Source organism: Myxine glutinosa, chromosome 5 (genome assembly GCF_964187855.1).
Source record: "Myxine glutinosa chromosome 5, kmMyxGlut1.1, whole genome shotgun sequence".
Classification (NCBI taxonomy): Eukaryota; Metazoa; Chordata; class Myxini; order Myxiniformes; family Myxinidae; genus Myxine; species Myxine glutinosa.
Genome location: NC_136265.1, coordinates 137,199,735 through 137,222,602, shown reverse-complemented (window position 1 = coordinate 137,222,602; position 22,868 = coordinate 137,199,735).

Genomic DNA, 22,868 nt, shown 5'->3' with positions numbered 1-22,868 from the left:
AAAGTAAGGATGAGAGCAAAGCAGATGAAAAATGCACAACTCTTATTTATTACAAAGCAATGGTGAAAAGCAAATTATTTATAGCTCTTTATTCACCCAACAAAATCAAAGGCAAAAGGCATGGATTTACAAAAAAAAAAAAAAAAAAGTTAAAAGGTGCAAAAGAGCAGACATATCCTAAGCCAGTATTCTTATACAATCCTATAGAGTATAGATACACATATAACATGGTACCGTCACTCATTCTATGAAGAAGAGGATAGAAAAGAATGAAAGAGGCAGTTTGGAGTATGGGAACGACTCCAGTCTCACCTCATCCTGCCAGGGGGCTGGATCGGGCCAAATAATATAGGTGGGAGGAGGGCGTTATAATGAGGAGGGCAATGGAGTGTTGATAGAGGAGTGGCTTCATGGCACACTCGCTTCACTCCAGATCTCACATCCTGACAAGCAACCTTCGACCTCGCGTCCTGAAAAGCAACCTTCGACCTCACGTCCTGACTACTGTACTCGTACCGAGGCCTCCACACAATGGCCCAGCTTGTTTCTGAGGTGCCCCACAGCAGCTCACGACAGCTTTCCTCTCCGGCCTACTCATGGCCCGGTTATAATACGTGATCACTCTTTCCACACACCCCTGTGCTTGAGACAAAACCTCTCCCAATCCCTCCTGGCTTGCTCTATGTCCAGGATAAAGGTCCCGTCATCAGTGGGGTAAGCTAAAGTGGGTGTGGATGTCAAACACCCCTTTAATTTAACAAAGGCATCATGGCACTTTATCAAATTAAACCTCGTCCCGTAACCATAAGCTGGTGAAGGGGCCTGAAAATCTTTGCAAACTTTGCCACAAAACACCGATAGTTGGAGCAGAGTCCCAAAAATCCCTGCACCTCTGATGTTATGAGGTACGAGCCACTCCTCTACTGCTCTCACCTTAGCTGGGTCAGTCTTCACTCCCTCATGACCAAGCACGTGACCTAGATAGGCCACTTGTTTCGCAAAAAAGTGCCCTTACCAGGGCTCAATTTCGAGCCCGCCTGTCTGAGGTGCCCAAACACCTGGTCCAAATTAATAATAGATTGTTCAAATATTTTGGCATGCACTTGGACATCAACCAGGTACATCAGACATTATTGCCATGGCAGGCAGCCCAGCTCACGCTCCATCAGTCTCTCAAAAGTAGCGGGAGCGTTATACAAAGCAAATGGCATCACATTGAACTGATATAGTTGCTCACTTGTGGAAAATGCCATCTTCTCATTCCTTGCTTTGTCCATCTCCACTTGCCAATACCCACTCTTCAGGCCCAAGGTTGAGAACCAATTTGAGCCTGCAACTACACTGAGGGTATCGTCAATTCTAGGCAAGGGATAGGAATCTTTGAATGTCACTTGTTCAGCTGGCGATAGTCCATGCAGAAACGCATGGTCCCATCTTTCTTTTTAGCACAACCAGCACAACCGGTGACAACCAAGGACTTACCGAGGAATCAAGACTACTGCGTCAAGCATCATTTCTACCCGCTCATCAGCTTCCTCTCTCTCTTGCTCCAGGGGAGCTGTCAGGCTGGTTGACAAAATAGGCTGGGCCACTTCACCAGTGGTGATCTGATGTTTCACCAGGCTCATGCGTCCAATGTCCTCGGAAGACAAAGATTAGATAGCTAAATGAAGATTGATTAATTTGTGTATGGCCCTCCGCCAGGCCTCTAAATCTACACTACTTCAATCGACCATCTCATAAACAGGAACAGGCCAATCGTATCAGAGCCTAGAGCCCCCCACTGGGGTCGGTTCGACCGGACATTTTCATCCCTCACCTCCACGACATTAATAACTGGGGTGCAGTTGGCCACCTTCGTTCCCCGTCCCACACTGCGTTGTTCTGTACGGGACTATTGCCTTGGCACCCAGAAGATTTGTCACGGAATCTGGAGCCTCTAGCTCTGCTTTATCGTCCGTACTCATGCCCCATAATGGCAGTTAAACTACCAATACCAATACCAATTTGACTACAAAAAGTGATGTTAGATGAAAATGAAAAGTGACAACAAAAAGTGTCACGTTGTTGAGGGCTCTTCGCCATATACCATTGGCGGACGTGGCCCTATTTGTTCAGCACTGTCTAGTTTCCCTGGGTCTGGTTGGAGAGGGGGGGGGAGAGGAAGGGAGGGAAAGAGAGCCGTGAGTTGTTCCGTGTGTGTATGAATGGCCTAAGGAAGGCCGTGAGTTGTTCTGTGTGTGTGAATGGCGTAAGGAAGGCCGTGAGTTGTTCCAAAGAGTAATCAGTGTAAGGAGGGCCCTGAATTGTTCTGAGCAAGTGAACGGCATAAGGAGGGCCCTGAGTTGTTCTGAGCGAGTGAACGGCGTAAGGAAGGCCGTGAGTTGTTCTGAGCGAGTGAATGGTGTAAGGAAGGCCATGAGTTGTTCTGAGCGAATGAACGGCATAAGAAGGGCCCTGAGTTGTTCTGAGCAAGTGAACGGCATAAGGAAGGCCGTGAGTTGTTCCAAATGAGTAATCGGTGTAAGGAGGGCCCTGAGCTGTTCTGAGCGAGTGAACGGCGTAAGGAAGGCCCTGAGTTGTTCTGAGTGAATGAACGGCGTAAGGAAGGCCGTGAGTCCGTTTTTTATTTGCAGGGGCAATCAATCAAATGACATAAGGAAGCTATTTTAAAATAGAACATTTTCAAATAAGCATTTTGAAGTGAGCATTTTAAAGCAAACATTTTGAAATCAAGCATTTTAAAGCAAACATTTTCAAATTAAACATTTTGAAGTAAGCATTTTAAAGCAAACATTTTGAAATTAAACATTTTAAGGTAAGCATTTTAGAGCAAACATTTCGAAATTAAACATTTTGAAGTAAGCATTTTAAAGCAAACATTTTGAAATTAGACATTTTGAAGTCAGCATTTTAAAACAAACATTTTGAAATTAAACATTTTGAAGTTAGCATTTTAAAGCAAACATTTTGAAATTAAACATTTTGAAGTTAGCATTTTAAAGCAGGCATTTCGAAATTAAACATTTCGCAGTTAGCATATTAAAGCAAACATTTTGAAATTAAACATTTTGAAGTTAGCATTTGAAAGCAAACATATTGAAATTAATCATTTTGAAGTAAGCAGATTAAAGCAAACATTTTGAAATTAAACATTTTGAAGTAAGCATTTTAAAGCAAACATTTTGAAATTAAACATTTTGAAGTAAGCATTTTAAAGCAAACATTTTGAAATTAAACATTTTGAAGTAAGCAGATTAAAGCAAACATTTTGAAATTAAACATTTTGAAGTTAGCATTTTAAAGCAAACATTTTGAAATTAAACATTTTGAAGTAAGCATTTTAAAGCAAACATTTTGAAATTAATCATTTTGAAGTAAGCAGATTAAAGCAAACATTTTGAAATTAAACATTTTGAAGTTAGCATTTTAAAGCAAACATTTTGAAATTAAACATTTTGAAGTTAGCATTTTAAAAGCAAATATTGTTAAATTAAACATTTTGAAGTAAGCAGATTAAAGCAAACATTTTGAAATTAAACATTTTGAAGTTAGCATTTTAAAGCAAACATTTTGAAATTAAACATTTTGAAGTAAGCAGATTAAAGCAAACATTTTGAAATTAAACATTTTGAAGTTAGCATTTTAAAGCAAACATTTTGAAATTAAACATTTTGAAGTAAGCATTTTAAAGCAAACATTTTGAAATTAAACATTTTGAAGTAAGCAGATTAAAGCAAACATTTTGAAATTAAACATTTTGAAGTTAGCATTTTAAAGCAAACATTTTGAAATTAAACATTTTGAAGTTAGCATTTTAAAGCAAACATTTTGAAATTAATCATTTTGAAGTTAGCATTTTAAAGCAAACATTTTGAAATTAAACATTTTGAAGTAAGCATTTTAAAGCAAACATTTTGAAATTAAACATTTTGAAGTAAGCATTTTAAAGCAAACATTTTGAAATTAAACATTTTGAAGTAAGCAGATTAAAGCAAACATTTTGAAATTAAACATTTTGAAGTTAGCATTTTAAAGCAAGCATTTCGAAATTAAACATTTTGAAGTAAGCATTTTAAAGCAAACATTTTGAAATTAAACATTTTGAAGTAAGCATTTTAAAGCAAACATTTTGAAATTAAACATTTTGAAGTTAGCATTTTAAAGCAAACATTTTGAAATTAAACATTTTGAAGTAAGCATTTTAAAGCAAACATTTTGAAATTAAACATTTTGAAGTAAGCATTTTAAAGCAAACATTTTGAAATTAAACATTTTGAAGTTAGCATTTTAAAGCAAACATTTTGAAATTAAACATTTTGAAGTTAGCATTTTAAAGCAAGCATTTCGAAATTAAACATTTTGAAGTAAGCATTTTAAAGCAAACATTTTGAAATTAAACATTTTGAAGTTAGCATTTTAAAGCAAACATTTTGAAATTAAACATTTTGAAGTTAGCATTTTAAAGCAAACATTTTGAAATTAAACATTTTGAAGTTAGCATTTTAAAGCAAACATTTTGAAATTAAACATTTTGAAGTAAGCATTTTAAAGCAAACATTTTGAAATTAAACATTTTGAAGTTAGCATTTTAAAGCAAACATTTTGAAATTAAACATTTTGAAGTTAGCATTTTAAAAGCAAATATTGTTAAATTAAACATTTTGAAGTAAGCAGATTAAAGCAAACATTTTGAAATTAAACATTTTGAAGTTAGCATTTTAAAGCAAACATTTTGAAATTAAACATTTTGAAGTAAGCAGATTAAAGCAAACATTTTGAAATTAAACATTTTGAAGTTAGCATTTTAAAGCAAACATTTTGAAATTAAACATTTTGAAGTAAGCATTTTAAAGCAAACATTTTGAAATTAAACATTTTGAAGTAAGCAGATTAAAGCAAACATTTTGAAATTAAACATTTTGAAGTTAGCATTTTAAAGCAAACATTTTGAAATTAAACATTTTGAAGTTAGCATTTTAAAGCAAACATTTTGAAATTAATCATTTTGAAGTTAGCATTTTAAAGCAAACATTTTGAAATTAAACATTTTGAAGTAAGCATTTTAAAGCAAACATTTTGAAATTAAACATTTTGAAGTAAGCATTTTAAAGCAAACATTTTGAAATTAAACATTTTGAAGTAAGCAGATTAAAGCAAACATTTTGAAATTAAACATTTTGAAGTTAGCATTTTAAAGCAAGCATTTCGAAATTAAACATTTTGAAGTAAGCATTTTAAAGCAAACATTTTGAAATTAAACATTTTGAAGTAAGCATTTTAAAGCAAACATTTTGAAATTAAACATTTTGAAGTTAGCATTTTAAAGCAAACATTTTGAAATTAAACATTTTGAAGTAAGCATTTTAAAGCAAACATTTTGAAATTAAACATTTTGAAGTAAGCATTTTAAAGCAAACATTTTGAAATTAAACATTTTGAAGTTAGCATTTTAAAGCAAACATTTTGAAATTAAACATTTTGAAGTTAGCATTTTAAAGCAAGCATTTCGAAATTAAACATTTTGAAGTAAGCATTTTAAAGCAAACATTTTGAAATTAAACATTTTGAAGTTAGCATTTTAAAGCAAACATTTTGAAATTAAACATTTTGAAGTTAGCATTTTAAAGCAAACATTTTGAAATTAAACATTTTGAAGTTAGCATTTTAAAGCAAACATTTTGAAATTAAACATTTTGAAGTAAGCATTTTAAAGCAAACATTTTGAAATTAAACATTTTGAAGTTAGCATTTTAAAGCAAACATTTTGAAATTAAACATTTTGAAGTTAGCATTTTAAAGCAAGCATTTCGAAATTAAACATTTTGAAGTAAGCATTTTAAAGCAAACATTTTGAAATTAAACATTTTGAAGTTAGCATTTTAAAGCAAGCATTTCGAAATTAAACATTTTGAAGTTAGCATTTGAAAGCAAACATATTGAAATTAATCATTTTGAAGTAAGCATTTTAAAGCAAACATTTCGAAATTAAACATTTTGAAGTAAGCATTTTAAAGCAAACATTTTGAAATTAAACATTTTGAAGTAAGCATTTTAAAGCAAACATTTTGAAATTAAACATTTTGAAGTAAGCATTTTAAAGCAAACATTTTGAAATTAAACATTTTGAAGTTAGCATTTTAAAGCAAACATTTTGAAATTAAACATTTTGAAGTTAGCATTTTAAAGCAAGCATTTCGAAATTAAACATTTTGAAGTAAGCATTTTAAAGCAAACATTTTGAAATTAATCATTTTGAAGTTAGCATTTTAAAGCAAACATTTTGAAATTAAACATTTTGAAGTAAGCATTTTAAAGCAAACATTTTGAAATTAAACATTTTGAAGTAAGCATTTTAAAGCAAACATTTTGAAATTAAACATTTTGAAGTAAGCAGATTAAAGCAAACATTTTGAAATTAAACATTTTGAAGTTAGCATTTTAAAGCAAGCATTTCGAAATTAAACATTTTGAAGTAAGCATTTTAAAGCAAACATTTCGAAATTAAACATTTTGAAGTAAGCATTTTAAAGCAAACATTTTGAAATTAAACATTTTGAAGTAAGCATTTTAAAGCAAACATTTTGAAATTAAACATTTTGAAGTTAGCATTTTAAAGCAAACATTTTGAAATTAAACATTTTGAAGTTAGCATTTTAAAGCAAGCATTTCGAAATTAAACATTTTGAAGTAAGCATTTTAAAGCAAACATTTTGAAATTAAACATTTTGAAGTTAGCATTTTAAAGCAAACATTTTGAAATTAAACATTTTGAAGTTAGCATTTTAAAGCAAACATTTTGAAATTAAACATTTTGAAGTTAGCATTTTAAAGCAAACATTTTGAAATTAAACATTTTGAAGTAAGCATTTTAAAGCAAACATTTTGAAATTAAACATTTTGAAGTTAGCATTTTAAAGCAAACATTTTGAAATTAAACATTTTGAAGTTAGCATTTTAAAGCAAGCATTTCGAAATTAAACATTTTGAAGTAAGCATTTTAAAGCAAGCATTTCGAAATTAAACATTTTGAAGTTAGCATTTTAAAGCAAGCATTTCGAAATTAAACATTTTGAAGTTAGCATTTGAAAGCAAACATATTGAAATTAATCATTTTGAAGTAAGCATTTTAAAGCAAACATTTTGAAATTAAACATTTTGAAGTTAGCATTTTAAAGCAAACATTTTGAAATTAATCATTTTGAAGTTAGCATTTTAAAGCAAACATTTTGAAATTAAACATTTTGAAGTAAGCATTTTAAAGCAAACATTTTGAAATTAAACATTTTGAAGTAAGCATTTTAAAGCAAACATTTTGAAATTAAACATTTTGAAGTAAGCATTTTAAAGCAAACATTTTGAAATTAAACATTTTGAAGTAAGCAGATTAAAGCAAACATTTTGAAATTAAACATTTTGAAGTTAGCATTTTAAAGCAAGCATTTCGAAATTAAACATTTTGAAGTAAGCATTTTAAAGCAAACATTTTGAAATTAAACATTTTGAAGTAAGCATTTTAAAGCAAACATTTTGAAATTAAACATTTTGAAGTTAGCATTTTAAAGCAAACATTTTGAAATTAAACATTTTGAAGTTAGCATTTTAAAGCAAGCATTTCGAAATTAAACATTTTGAAGTAAGCATTTTAAAGCAAACATTTTGAAATTAAACATTTTGAAGTTAGCATTTTAAAGCAAACATTTTGAAATTAAACATTTTGAAGTTAGCATTTTAAAGCAAACATTTTGAAATAAAACATTTTGAAGTTAGCATTTTAAAGCAAACATTTTGAAATTAAACATTTTGAAGTAAGCATTTTAAAGCAAACATTTTGAAATTAAACATTTTGAAGTTAGCATTTTAAAGCAAACATTTTGAAATTAAACATTTTGAAGTTAGCATTTTAAAGCAAGCATTTCGAAATTAAACATTTTGAAGTAAGCATTTTAAAGCAAACATTTTGAAATTAAACATTTTGAAGTTAGCATTTTAAAGCAAGCATTTCGAAATTAAACATTTTGAAGTTAGCATTTGAAAGCAAACATATTGAAATTAATCATTTTGAAGTAAGCATTTTAAAGCAAACATTTTGAAATTAAACATTTTGAAGTTAGCATTTTAAAGCAAACATTTTGAAATTAATCATTTTGAAGTAAGCAGATTAAAGCAAACATTTTGAAATTAAACATTTTGAAGTAAGCATTTTAAAGCAAACATTTTGAAATTAAACATTTTGAAGTTAGCATTTTAAAGCAAACATTTTGAAATTAAACATTTTGAAGTTAGCATTTTAAAGCAAACATTTTGAAATTAAACATTTTGAAGTAAGCAGATTAAAGCAAACATTTTGAAATTAAACATTTTGAAGTTAGCATTTTAAAGCAAACATTTTGAAATTAAACATTTTGAAGTTAGCATTTTAAAGCAAACATTTTGAAATGAATCATTTTGAAGTAAGCATTTTAAAGCAAGCATTTTGAAATTAAACATTTTGAAGTTAGCATTTTAAAGCAAACATTTTGAAATGAATCATTTTGAAGTAAGCAGATTAAAGCAAACATTTTGAAATTAAACATTTTGAAGTTAGCATTTTAAAGCAAATATTTTGAAATTAAACATTTTGAAGTTAGCATTTTAAAGCAAATATTTTGAAATTAAACATTTTGAAGTTAGCATTTTAAAGCAAACATTTTGAAATGAATCATTTTGAAGTTAGCATTTTAAAGCAAACATTTTGAAATTAAACATTTTGAAGTAAGCAGATTAAAGCAAACATTTTGAAATTAAACATTTTGAAGTTAGCATTTTAAAGCAAACATTTTGAAATGAATCATTTTGAAGTTAGCATTTTAAAGCAAACATTTTGAAATTAAACATTTTGAAGTAAGCAGATTAAAGCAAACATTTTGAAATTAAACATTTTGAAGTTAGCATTTTAAAGCAAACATTTTGAAATGAATCATTTTGAAGTAAGCAGATTAAAGCAAACATTTTGAAATTAAACATTTTGAAGTAAGCAGATTAAAGCAAACATTTTGAAATTAAACATTTTGAAGTTAACATTTTAAAGCAAACATTTTGAAATTAAACATTTTGAAGTTAGCATTTTAAAGCAAACATTTTGAAATTAAACATTTTGAAGTTAGCATTTTAAAGCAAACATTTTGAAATGAATCATTTTGAAGTAAGCATTTTAAAGCAAGCAATTTGAAATTAAACATTTTGAAGTTAGCATTTTAAAGCAAACATTTTGAAATTAAACATTTTGAAGTTAGCATTTTAAAGCAAACATTTTGAAATGAATCATTTTGAAGTAAGCAGATTAAAGCAAACATTTTGAAATTAAACATTTTGAAGTTAGCATTTTAAAGCAAACATTTTGAAATTAAACATTTTGAAGTTAGCATTTTAAAGCAAACATTTTGAAATGAATAATTTTGAAGTTAGCATTTTAAAGCAAACATTTTGAAATTAAACATTTTGAAGTAAGCAGATTAAAGCAAACATTTTGAAATTAAACATTTTGAAGTTAGCATTTTAAAGCAAACATTTTGAAATGAATCATTTTGAAGTTAGCATTTTAAAGCAAACATTTTGAAATTAAACATTTTGAAGTAAGCAGATTAAAGCAAACATTTTGAAATTAAACATTTTGAAGTTAGCATTTTAAAGCAAACATTTTGAAATGAATCATTTTGAAGTAAGCAGATTAAAGCAAACATTTTGAAATTAAACATTTTGAAGTAAGCAGATTAAAGCAAACATTTTGAAATTAAACATTTTGAAGTTAACATTTTAAAGCAAACATTTTGAAATTAAACATTTTGAAGTAAGCATTTTAAAGCAAACATTTTGAAATGAATCATTTTGAAGTAAGCAGATTAAAGCAAACATTTTGAAATTAAACATTTTGAAGTTAGCATTTTAAAGCAAACATTTTGAAATTAAACATTTTGAAGTTAGCATTTTAAAGCAAACATTTTGAAATGAATCATTTTGAAGTAAGCAGATTAAAGCAAACATTTTGAAATGAATCATTTTGAAGTAAGCAGATTAAAGCACACATTTTGAAATTAAACATTTTGAAGTTAACATTTTAAAGCAAACATTTTGAAATTAAACATTTTGAAGTTAGCATTTTAAAGCAAGCATTTCGAAATTAAACATTTTGAAGTTAACATTTTAAAGCAAACATTTTGAAATTAAACATTTTGAAGTTAGCATTTTAAAGCAAACATTTTCAAATTAAACATTTTGATGTATGCATTTTTAAAGCAAACATTTTCAAATTAAACATTTTGAAGTTAGCATTTTAAAGCAAACATTTTCAAATTAAACATTTTGAGGTATGCATTTTTAAAGCAAACATTTTCAAATTAAACATTTTGAAGTAAGCATTTTAAAGCAAACATTTTCAAATTAAACATTTTAAAGTAAGCATTTTAAAGCAAACATTTTCAAATTAAACATTTTAAAGTAAGCATTTTAAAGCAAACATTTTCAAATTAAACATTTTAAAGTAAGCATTTTAAAGCAAACATTTTCAAATTAAATATTTTGAAATGAGCATATTAAAGCAAACATATTGAAATTAAACATTTTGAAGTAAGCATTTTAAAGCAAACATTTTCAAATTAAACATTTTGAAGTAAGCATTTTAAAGCAAACATTTTCAAATTAAATATTTTGAAATGAGCATATTAAAGCAAACATATTGAAATTAAACATTTTGAAGTAAGCATTTTAAAGCAAACATTTTCAAATTAAACATTTTGAAGTAAGCATTTTAAAGCAAACATTTTCAAATTAAACATTTTGAAGTAAGCATTTTAAAGCAAACATTTTCAAATTAAACATTTTGAAGTAAGCATTTTAAAGCAAACATTTTCAAATTAAACATTTTGAAATGAGCATATTCAAGCAAACATTTTGAAATTAAGCATTTTGAAGTAAGCATATTAGAATGAGCACATCAAAGCAAGCATTTTAAAGCAAACATTTTGAAGTAAGCATTTTAGAGTGAGCACATCAAAGCAAGCATTTTAAAGCAAACATTTTGAAATTAAGCATTTTAAGCCCCAGTGAAGTACTTAAATGGAGAAAGACTATGTTGTGAGAGCCTTCGTTAGGCGCCCACGGAGCCAGCAGCCGCTGGTGGCCACACCCAAAGAGGGGCCTCCCACATCAGCTAAAGCATCTTGAAAGTCCAGTTGTGCAACATAGTCGTTTCCAATAACACAAGTCTACATATCTACCGGCTCCCAATCGCTTCACTGACGGATTTAATCAAAGACTTCATGTTGCACTTCACAACCACATGGTATATCTATGTGTAAATTTCAATGAGGATGAAAAACACAATGAAACACGCAAAAACTGGACATTTCGTGGCAGAGCTGTTGTTGCTGTTGTTGTTCTTGTTGTTGGTGTTGTGCTCCTTCCGTGTCCATCATGCTTTGTTCTAAAATCTTAAATGGTTCCTTTTACCATACATTAACATCTTCATCCGATTCAGAAAGATAGACGGACTTTTAAAATAGAAACCTGTATCTTTATGTTTAAAGAGACATTGATTTATTTCCAAGTATAATTGCTCATTAGGGGACCAAATCTATAAGAGACTTGGTCTCCTTTTGTTATTGGACTTATTATTCTTTCTGCCAAATTTTGTGGAAGCTGTAGTGTCAGCACTATTGCTCCAATCAACGATCAAGTTGAAACTTTCCAGGAATGTTGGGGCCAATGGGAATTCATGCCATATTTTTTCCAAATTTTGATTTTGCAATCACCATGGCAACTAGCTTGGATTTAAGTGAAAACTTTAAAAATCTTCTTCTCCAAAACCGCAAATGCCATCGATTTGATCCCATGGCACAAAAAAGTTGTATGACATGACGTCATTGGTGAAGCGGTTTGGCAGCCAGGTTGAGGTAAAAAAAAAAAATCAGATTAACACAAAACATTTTTTTGTGGTTTCTATTCATCAATAAGAACTTGAATATCAAAAATATATATTTGATCGGTCACATGGTCTGGCAATGAAAAAGAAAACAAAATTGATCAAAATTAATGATGTCATAGGTCACGTGACCAGGCGGCTGGATGGGACTTCATGATGGATGATGTCATAGGTCACGTGGCATTGCGGCCATATTGGATTTCATGAAAAACTTGCACCTCCTTCATTTTTGGGATCAATTCAGTTCAAACTTTGCATAATCGGGTTCGGGCTGCCGCGGTGAAGGACGTTGTTGCACACTTGTCCAATCAGAATGGGGCGTTTTGGTCCCCGGGGTATCATTGTTCGCGGTTTTGATTTCTTCTTGTTTCCATACTTTTTCCAGTAACATCCCTCTTGTAAAAATCTGAGTCTCACAACAGCTTTCTCGTTCCGAGTTTAATCTGAATCAATCTCGAACAGCATCTCGAAAGAATACATGGCAACCATCATTTCAGTTCTCTAATAGGGATCAAGAGTATACATCATATAGGGTACACATAAGCAAGCCTCATGCCAAAGTGATTTCTCACCTTCCTAAGTACGCGCGAAATGGTCACATGTCTGCCCCTCGCAATCAGCGAGCGGATATTTATGAGAGCACTTTAGTGGGCAGAAGATGTTACTACACCTGCGCTATAACTTAGATGCCTACGTTTCACTACATTCCTCCCAGAGTTCAAAAACTTTGCAAGCAAGCCATTTAAATGTATACACGTAGCACTAATCAGCAAACAAGTATGTAGAATGCAAAAGAACATAAAACACCTATCAAGGAGTTACTACCAACCGAAGCGCTCCGGTCGATGACTTTCTCTCCTCGTGCGAGTTGGATACACATCTGAGCTGTCGGCGGGTGTATCTAAATCCTCCCCAGTCGGACTGCTAATCACCTCAGGCGTCTGAGTCAGTACGACAGTCCCGGTTGGGTCGGGCGACCGATGAGGAGGAGACGGAGATCCAACCATCAGAACCTCTGTACTGGACCCAGTCTCATCAGCTTCCCCTCAAGGAGCCAGGTGACGCACCGACACAATGGTTTCACGACCATCCGGCATTTTGACATGAGCGAATTCCGGATTAGCATGAATGAGCTGTACCTTGTCAATGAGCGGATCGTATTAGCTTGGACGCACGGCGCATTTGAGATAGACCGGTCCGGGTGTGGAGATCCAAGCGGGCAATGACTGTGCATTACCTGTACGACGCTGATAGCGAAATAGGCGATCATGAGGAATTTCATTTGTAGCGGTACACAGTCGGGACCGAATCGCATGTAGAGCCCCGGCATCACCCAAGTCCATTTGTCCATCCCCAACCATCGGGTCTTGAGCCCTAGGGTAATGGCTCTCCATATGATGCCTTTAAATCCCTCAATTTGTCCATTCACTAGCGGGCGATATGGTGTGGTGCAGCTAGAAGCAATATTCCGCTGCAACAGAAATGCTCGTACGTCCTGAGACATGAAAACAGCGCCCCTGTCAGTATGGATGAACGCAGGATAGCCGAACATCGCAAACAAGCCTCAAGCAGCGAATAACCAACTCAGAAGACATGTCATGACACGGAAATGTGAACGGGAATTGGGAATACTCATCGATAATCGTGAGAAGATAACGATATGAGCCGGACGCTGGCAAAGGCCCTTTGAAATTCATGGCTAATCTCTCCCACGGCCGACTAGCTTGAATCAAAGTCCCCATTTCAGGTTTGTAGAAGCGCGGTTTCAGTTCCGCGCAAACAGGACCCGCTCGGCACAAATGACGAATGTCCTCCACGGAGTAGGGTAAGTTTCGACTACGCATGAAATGGGCTGATAGTGTTGCTCCTGGGTGACATAGCGATTCATGAAGTTCGTGAAGATCCTCACCGGTGGTGAGACCCACGCACACCCCAGACCTGGATAATGCATCTGCAGCTAAATCCTCCTGCCCCGCGTGATATAGTCAGCCTGATCTTGAAGCTATAGTCAGCCAATTTGATACGCCATCCAGTAATTTTCTCGTTTTTAATGCGCTGGGCGTGTCGCGTGTCGTACATGAACACAACGCTCTGTTGATCTGTAATCACTTTGAATGTCTTGCCAAGCAAATATGGCCACCATCGTCATATCGCTTCCACCATGGCATAGGCTTCCTTTTCGACAGCTGAATGACGTCTCTCACTATCTGGGAGAGTACGAGAGAAGAAGGCGACCGGTTTCCCCCCTTGAGTCAGGGTCGCCGCTATGGCACAGTCCGACGCGCCAGTTTCCAAGACAAAGGGTGTGTTTTCGTCTACAGAGGAGACTGCCACGCTAGCTATGTCTAGCTTCAGCCTTTGAAATGCGGCCTTGGCTGCCTCGGTCATTGGGAATGTTTTACAATCAACGAGGGGACGAAGCTTCTCGGAGTAATTCTGGGCCCAACGAAAATAATGTGCAAACAAACCGAGAGCTCTTCTCAAGGATGCACAATCATGCGGCACCGCCATGTCTAGCAAGGGTCGCTCTTTGTCGGGAGTTGTCTTCCCTTGGGTAACCGTGTACCCTAAAAGATCAATCATCCTTGCGGAGTAGGGACATTTGTCCTTGTTGAAAGTTAAATTATACTGACGCGCGACCTGTAAGAAGCATCGCAGATTAGCATCATGGTCCGCTTGATCTCGACTGCACACTGTGAGATTATCAAGATACACAAAGACATCTGTTAATAGCTCTTTGGCAATTATGTCGTCAATTGCCCTTTGAAAGCATGAAATCCGTTAGTTACACCGAAGGGCAAACGCGTGAATTGATGCAACCATTGTCCCGACTTGAACGCCGTATAGATTTTGTCGTCATCATGGATAGGAATCTGATGGTATGCACTGCGCAAATCGAGCGTGCTGTAGACCGCGTATTGAGCGACCACTGATCGAACTAGCGCATCTAGACCCGGAAGTGGGTAGGCATCCAGCTGCGTAAATCCATTTATACTTTGTGAGTAATCAATCACCATCCGCTTACGATGATTCTCAGTTTGGACTACCAGTACTTGTGCTCGCCAAGGTGATCGACTTTGTTCGATAATCCCTTCTTTTAAAAGCCGCCCAGTCTCTTCGGCAATGAATTGTGTATCGGCCCGTGAGTGACATCTCAACTTGATCGCGACCGGCATGCAGTCGGAGGTTAGACTCGGAAATAGTGACAGCAGCTCTATAGTCATTCCGGTCAAATCACACACAGAGAGAGTAGAGTCACCGTTAAACGTCATTTCCAAATGTCCATGCCGATGAAGGAAATCATGTCCCAACAGTACATCGGCGCATAAAGTAGACAGAATCATCAGACGGACATCCGGATACATTGTACCATTAATCACTAATTTGACACGGCATTCCCCTTTGGTGCGCATCCAGAGTGACTGAGAGGCCATGAAGATTCTTCGCGAGGTCCCAAGAATCGGCCATCCATGCCGTCGTACAAGACCCAAGTCGACGTAGCTCTCCGTCGACCCAGTGTCCACAAGTGCGTTAGCAGACTGTCCTTCGATCAGCACCGGTACTACGGCACTTGCCAAACCGCGCAGGCCAGGCAGTGCTGGAACTTCTTTAGGCTCAGGTCAGGCCTCGCTCGTAGAGGTAATTCCCGCCAGAGTCGGACGCCCTCCTCTCAAAGTGCGGCAAACCTTCGCATAATGACCTTTCTTAGCACACGTGTGACACGTTGCATCCTGTGCCGGTCATGTAGCTCTGGGGTGCCTCCGATTGCCGCAGAAGAAACACTTAGTGTTGCCTCCGAAAGAGGCAGTCGCCGCCAGACTCGTACCTTCGGCTCCGAGGTCATCTGATGGCCTCGACTCCATAGGGGTATCAGCAACCTCGTGCTCCATAGTAGAGAAATTCTCTGAACGTCTCTCCCCAGTGAGATCGGCAGTTACATAGGGTCGACCGTACGGCTCCGATGAGCCTGTGCCAGCTGGAGTACTCATGCCTGATCATACGCCTCTTGTAGGGTTAAGGTGGGCTTTTCCAACAAAGGTGGATGAATTGAAGGTGAATGGAGCCCGGACACAAAGGTGTCCTGCATTAAATCGTCACACATTTGTTCATGCGTTCGGACCTCATGTGCACATTCCTTCCCCAACTGATGGAGTTCTTGAAGGAAGTGATCGAGCGATTCCGTGGGGTCCTGCCTCCGAGTAGCGAGCTTGTATCGGGTATAAGCTACACTTCGTGGCTTGATGTAGATACTTCGAAGCGTTGTTATCGAAGTTGCATATGTGGGGCAATGCGAGATGTAATCGTGAATGGTGTTAGTCACGTGACAGTTGAGCACAGCACATTTCTGTGCGTCCGTGATGTCGGTATACGTTTCCATGTAGCTTTCAAGCAAACATAACCAATGTGTGAGCTGACTCGCCGCGTCATCCGCCTGAGGATCCCCAATGAAGGTAGGTAGTTGCAGGAGCTTATGCATCTCGAACGATGACAGGAGATGATTCAGATTAAGTGTTGTAAAAATCTGAGTCTCACAACAGCTTTCTCGTCCGAGTTTAATCTGAATCAATCTTGAACAGCATCTAGAAAGAATACATGGCAACCATCATTTCAGTTCTCTAATAGGCATCAAGAGTATACATCATATAGGGTACACATAAGCAAGCCTCATGCCAACGTGATTTCTCACCTTCCTAAGTAAGTGCGTAATGGTCACAGGTCTGCCCCTCGCAGTCAGCGAGCGGATATTTATGAGAGCACTTTCGTGGACAGAAGATGTTACTACACCTGGGCTATAACTTAGATGCCTACGTTTCACTACAATCCCGACATCCTTTTTAGTTTTTTTTCAATGTTTTTATTACTTGTTAAATAGCTTTCCAACAACCTCAAAGAAAATCGAATGAAATTTACTTTGAATCGTTTACTCGATTTTACGTCATTTCCTCCATCTTGCGGAAGGAAGAAAGACAGCTAGACGCAGAGACAGACAGACAGAGCTGGTCATTTTAATACTTCGCTAACCCCTCCGGAACCAAGGTATGAATCGATTCTTCACCTGAAGATCTGTCAACATATTATTAGCCCTCCAATAGAAAGGGCCCCACATGAGGTTTGCAGGGGGCCACCCACATACCCAGCGGGGGCTCTGGAGAGGTACAACAAACATTTGTAAAAGTGGAATAAAACCAACAACATTAAAATTGTCTTCATCCTTCGCTTGATTCCAAGAGCCAATCTCCACTCTGCTGCCATGCCGGAGGGCGGCGTGAACTGCCCGACCTCCTTGAAGGTGGAGAAGGTGGAGAAGGAGAGAAGAAGTCTCCTTTGGACTGGATGGTTCAGCAGCTGAGACGCCACCAGTGGGTGTATCTGGTGGTCTGACAATAGCTTCCGGAGGTGTAGGCAGCATAACCAAATCCGATGGGGGCAGGACCCATTGCATGTAATGGGGCCTCCTGTGAGATGGACCCTGGCATGGGCACGGAAGGGCCTGCCGTGTCCTGTGGAGGATGCTAAGGTGAGGTAGATTCAGAATCGGACTCGGACTCTGAAGTTACATCCCGGCCTCGAACTGGGTGAACGGGGGCCTGGCCTATTAATGTGGACACAACAGGATAGCAATCACATGCTCGAACATCATAGGCTTTGCTTCGAAGTTGAGAACAGGTAAATTTTCTGAGTTGGCACCATCCATTGTCAGGAGAAATCCAAGTAACCAAATACTTGTCATGAGCTTTGCATTTGTCTCTGTCACCCTTGAGGACTTGAGGGTCACCGACGTCAAAGCTGATGGTGGCAGTAGTAGAGTGGCCAAGAGACTTCGACCGACAACAGTGGGTAGCTCAGTGGATGACTGGGGATGTGGATGCACAGGTAAGTACTTAATTGAGTGGCACTGTGACATGACGAGGAAACAGTATCGGTGACCCTCTCGATGTCGAGGGCAAAAAGTACCTGTGGAAGGTACGCTTAATTTAGCCCTTCCCCCAACTCCAATTCCACATCCCCCATCTCTAATTCCACATCCCCCCACTCCCAACTTCAATTCCACATCCCTCCTCTCCCAACGCCGATTCCACATCCCCCCTCATCCAAATCTAATTCCACATCCCTCCTCTCCCAACTCCAATTCCACATCCCTCCCTCTCCCAATTCTACATCCCTCCCTCTCTCAACTCCAATTCCACATCCCCCCCACTCCCAACTCCAATTCCACATCCCCCCACTCCCAACTCCAATTCCACATCACCCCCTCTCCCAACACTAATTCCACATCCTCCCTCTCCCAACTCCAATTCCACATCCCCCCACTCCCAACTTCAATTCCACATCACCCCTCTCCCAACTCCAATTCCACATCACCCCTCTCCCAACTCCAATTCCACATCACCCCTCTCCCAACTCCAATTCCACATCACCCCTCTCCCAACTCCAATTCCACATCACCCCCTCTCCCAACACTAATTCCACATCACCCCCTCTCCCAACTCCAATTCCACATCAGCCCCTCTCCCAACTCCAATTCCACATCCTCCCCTCTCCCAACTCCAATTCCACATCCACCACTCTCCGAACTCCAATTCCACATCACCCCCTCTCCCAACTCCAATTCCACATCACCCCCTCTCCCAAATCCAATTCCACATCACCCCTCTCCAAACTCCAATTCCACATCAGCCCCTCTCCCAACTCCAATTCCACATCCCCCCACTCCCAACTTCAATTCCACATCCCTCCTCTCCCAACGCCGATTCCACATCCCCCCTCGTCCAAATCTAATTCTACATCCCTCCTCCCCCAACTCCAATTCCACATCCCTCCCTCTCCGAACTCCAATTCCACATCCCTCCCTCTCCCAACTCCAATTCCACATCCCCCCCACTCCCAACTCCAATTCCACATCCCCCCCACTCCCAACTCCAATTCCACATCCCCCCCACTCCCAACTCCAATTCCACATCACCCCCTCTCCCAACTCCAAATTCCACATCCCCCCCACTCCCAACTGCAATTCCACATCTCCCCACTCCCAACTCCAATTCCACATCACCCCCTCTCCCAACTCCAATTCCACATCCCCCCCACTCCCAACTCCAATTCCACATCCCCCCATTCCCAACTCCAATTCCACATCCCCCCCACTCCCAACTCCAATTCCACATCCCCCCACTCCCAACTCCAATTCCACATCACCCCCTCTCCCAACTCCAATTGCACATCACCCTCCTCTCCCAACACTAATTCCACATCACCCACTCTCCCAACTCCAATTCCACATCCCTCCTCTCCCAACTCCAATTCCACATCACCCCCTCTCCCAACACTAATTCCACATCACCCCCTCTCCCAACTCCAATTCCACATCACCCCCTCTCCCAACACTAATTCCACATCACCCCCTCTCCCAACTCCAATTCCACATCACCCCCTCTCCCAACTCCAATTCCACATCACCCCTCTCCCAACTCCAATTCCACATCCCTCCTCTCCCAACTCCAATTCCACATCCCCCCTCTCCCAACTTCAATTCCACATCCCTCCTCTCCCAACGCCGATTCCACATCCCCCCTTGTCCAAATCCAATTCCACATTCCTCCTCTCCCAACTCCAATTCCACATCCTCCCCTCTCCCAACTCCAATTCCACATCAGCCCCTCTCCCAACTCCAAATCCACATCCTCCCCTCTCCCAACTCCAATTCCACATCCCCCCTCTCCCAACTCCAATTCCACATCACCCCCTCTCCCAACTCCAATTCCACATCCTCCCCTCTCCCAACTCCAATTCCACATCCTCCCCTCTCCCAACTCCAATTCCACATCTTCCCCACTCCCAACTCCAATTCCACATCCTCCCCTCTCCCAACTCCAATTCCACATCCCCCCTCTCCCAACTCCAATTCCACATCCTCCCTTCTCCCAACTCCAATTCCACATCCTCCCCTCTCCCAACTCCAATTCCACATCCCCCCTCTCCCAACTCCAATTCCACATCACCCCCTCTCCCAACTCCAATTCCACATCCTCCCCTCTCCCAACTCCAATTCCACATCCTCCCCTCTCCCAACTCCAATTCCACATCCTCCCCTCTCCCAACTCCAATTCCACATCCTCCCCTCTCCCAACTCCAATTCCACATCTTCCCCACTCCCAACTCCAATTCCACATCCTCCCCTCTCCCAACTCCAATTCCACATCCCCCCTCTCCCAACTCCAATTCCACATCCTCCCTTCTCCCAACTCCAATTCCACATCCTCACCTTTACCAACTCCAATTCCACATCCTCCCCTCTCCCAACTCCAATTCCACATTCTCCCCTCTCCCAACTCCAATTCCACATCCTCCCCTCTCCCAACTCCAATTCCACATCCCCCCTCTCCCAACTCCAATTTCCATTCCTCCCCTCTCCCAACTCCAATTCCACATCCTCCCCTCTCCCAACTCCAATTCCACATCCTCCCCTCTCCCAACTCCAATTCCACATCCTCCCCTCTCCCAACTCCAATTCCACATCCCCCCTCTCCCAACTCCAATTCCACATCCTCCCTTCTCCCAACTCCAATTCCACATCCTCACCTTTACCAACTCCAATTCCACATCCTCCCCTCTCCCAACTCCAATTCCACATTCTCCCCTCTCCCAACTCCAATTCCACATCCTCCCCTCTCCCAACTCCAATTCCACATCCCCCCTCTCCCAACTCCAATTTCCATTCCTCCCCTCTCCCAACTCCAATTCCACATCCTCCCCTCTCCCAACTCCAATTCCACATCCTCCCCTCTCCCAACTCCAATTCCACATCCTCCCCTCTTCCAACTCCAATTCCACATTCTCCCCACTCCCAACTCCAATTCCACATCCTCCCCTCTCCCAACTCCAATTCCACATCCCCCCTCTCCCAACTCCAATTTCCATTCCTCCCCTCTCCCAACTCCAATTCCACATCCTCCCCTCTCCCAACTCCAATTCCACATCCTCCCCTCTTCCAACTCCAATTCCACATCCTCCCCTCTTCCAACTCCAATTCCACATCCTCCCCTCTCTCAGCTCCAACACCGCATCCCTCCCCTCTCCCATTCTCAACTGTAGTTCGATCAAACACGACTGCACCACCACCACACTAACAATAATCTCCTACCATTTCTCACGAGAGCTGATAAGAAATGTGTTGAGAAGCTCATTAGATCTCATGAGAAATTTTTCGTCCAGGCCAACTTGATGGCCAACATTATGTGATGTCAGAAACTCAGGATGGCCTGGAGGGCGAGGCTCCAATTATTCATTCAGGATGTCCTAGAGGGCACTCCCAAACCAAACATAGCATGTTTCATACTTGAATTTCAAAAGCGAGTGATCAGCCCCTTCTTTTCAATAAAAAAAGTCAACATTTGTGTCAAAGCAAACGTATTGCCAAATGTTGCAGATGTTTTATTATTTTAATGGTGAACTGAAATTATTGTGTTTTGGTAAAGGTGAAGTGTTGTATGCTTTATGCAAATGAAGTGAATTGCATTATTAATATGGGATGTGTCCAGGGATGACGCTGACCCAGGGGGAACGGAGGAAGATCTGCTTTGGAGGAGCTTGGAGTGCCACGACCGGCAGGAAAAGATGTGTTGTTAAAATTTCAGTTCGTTTCTTAGTATAGTAATTATCTTGAATCATTTCGTTTATGCCCTACCCTTTTTGAGTTTTAATAAACCAAACAAGGAAAAAAGGTGGAGTCTTCCTTTATCATAGGATTAGGAACTCTTCCATAAGATAGGCGAGGATAGGGTTGGGATAGGCGAGGCTCCAATTATTCATTCAGGATGTCCTAGAGGGCGAGGCTCCAATTATTCATTCAGGATGTCCTAGAGGGCGAGGCTCCAATTATTCATTCATGATGTCCTAGAGGGTGAGGCTCCAATTTTTCATTCAGGATGTCCTAGAGGGCGAGGCTCCAATTATTCAATCAGGATGTCCTCGAGGGCGAGGCTACAATTATTCATTCAGGATGTCCTAGAGGGCGAGGCTCCAATTATTCATTCAGGATGTCCTAGAGGGCGAGGCTCCAATTATTCATTCAGGATGTCCTAGAGGGCGAGGCTCCAATTATTCATTCAGGATGTCCTAGAGGGCGAGGCTCCAATTATTCATTCAGGATGTCCTCGAGGGCGAGGCTCCAATTATTCATTCAGGATGTCCTAGAGGGCGAGGCTCCAATTATTCATTCAGGATGTCCTCGAGGGCGAGGCTCCAATTTTTCATTCAGGATGTCCTAGAGGGCGAGGCTCCAATTATTCATTTAGGATGTCCTCGAGGGCGAGGCTACAATTATTCATTCAGGATGTCCTAGAGGGCGAGGCTCCAATTATTCATTCAGGATGTCCTAGAGGGCGAGGCTCCAATTATTCATTCAGGATGTCCTAGAGGGCGAGGCTCCAATTATTCATTCAGGATGTCCTAGAGGGCGAGGCTCCAATTATTCATTCAGGATGTCCTCGAGGGCGAGGCTCCAATTATTCATTCAGGATGTCCTAGAGGGCGAGGCTCCAATTATTCATTCAGGATGTCCTCGAGGGCGAGGCTCCAATTTTTCATTCAGGATGTCCTAGAGGGCGAGGCTCCAATTATTCATTTAGGATGTCCTCGAGGGCGAGGCTCCAATTATTCATTCAGGATGTCCTAGAGGGCGAGGCTCCAATTATTCATTCAGGATGTCCTAGAGGGCGAGGCTCCAATTATTCATTCAGGATGTCCTAGAGGGCGAGGCTCCAATTATTCATTCAGGATGTCCTAGAGGGCGAGGCTCCAATTATTCATTCAGGATGTCCTAGAGGGCGAGGCTCCAATTATTCATTCAGGATGTCCTAGAGGGCGAGGCTCCAATTATTCATTCAGGATGTCCTAGAGGGCGAGGCTCCAA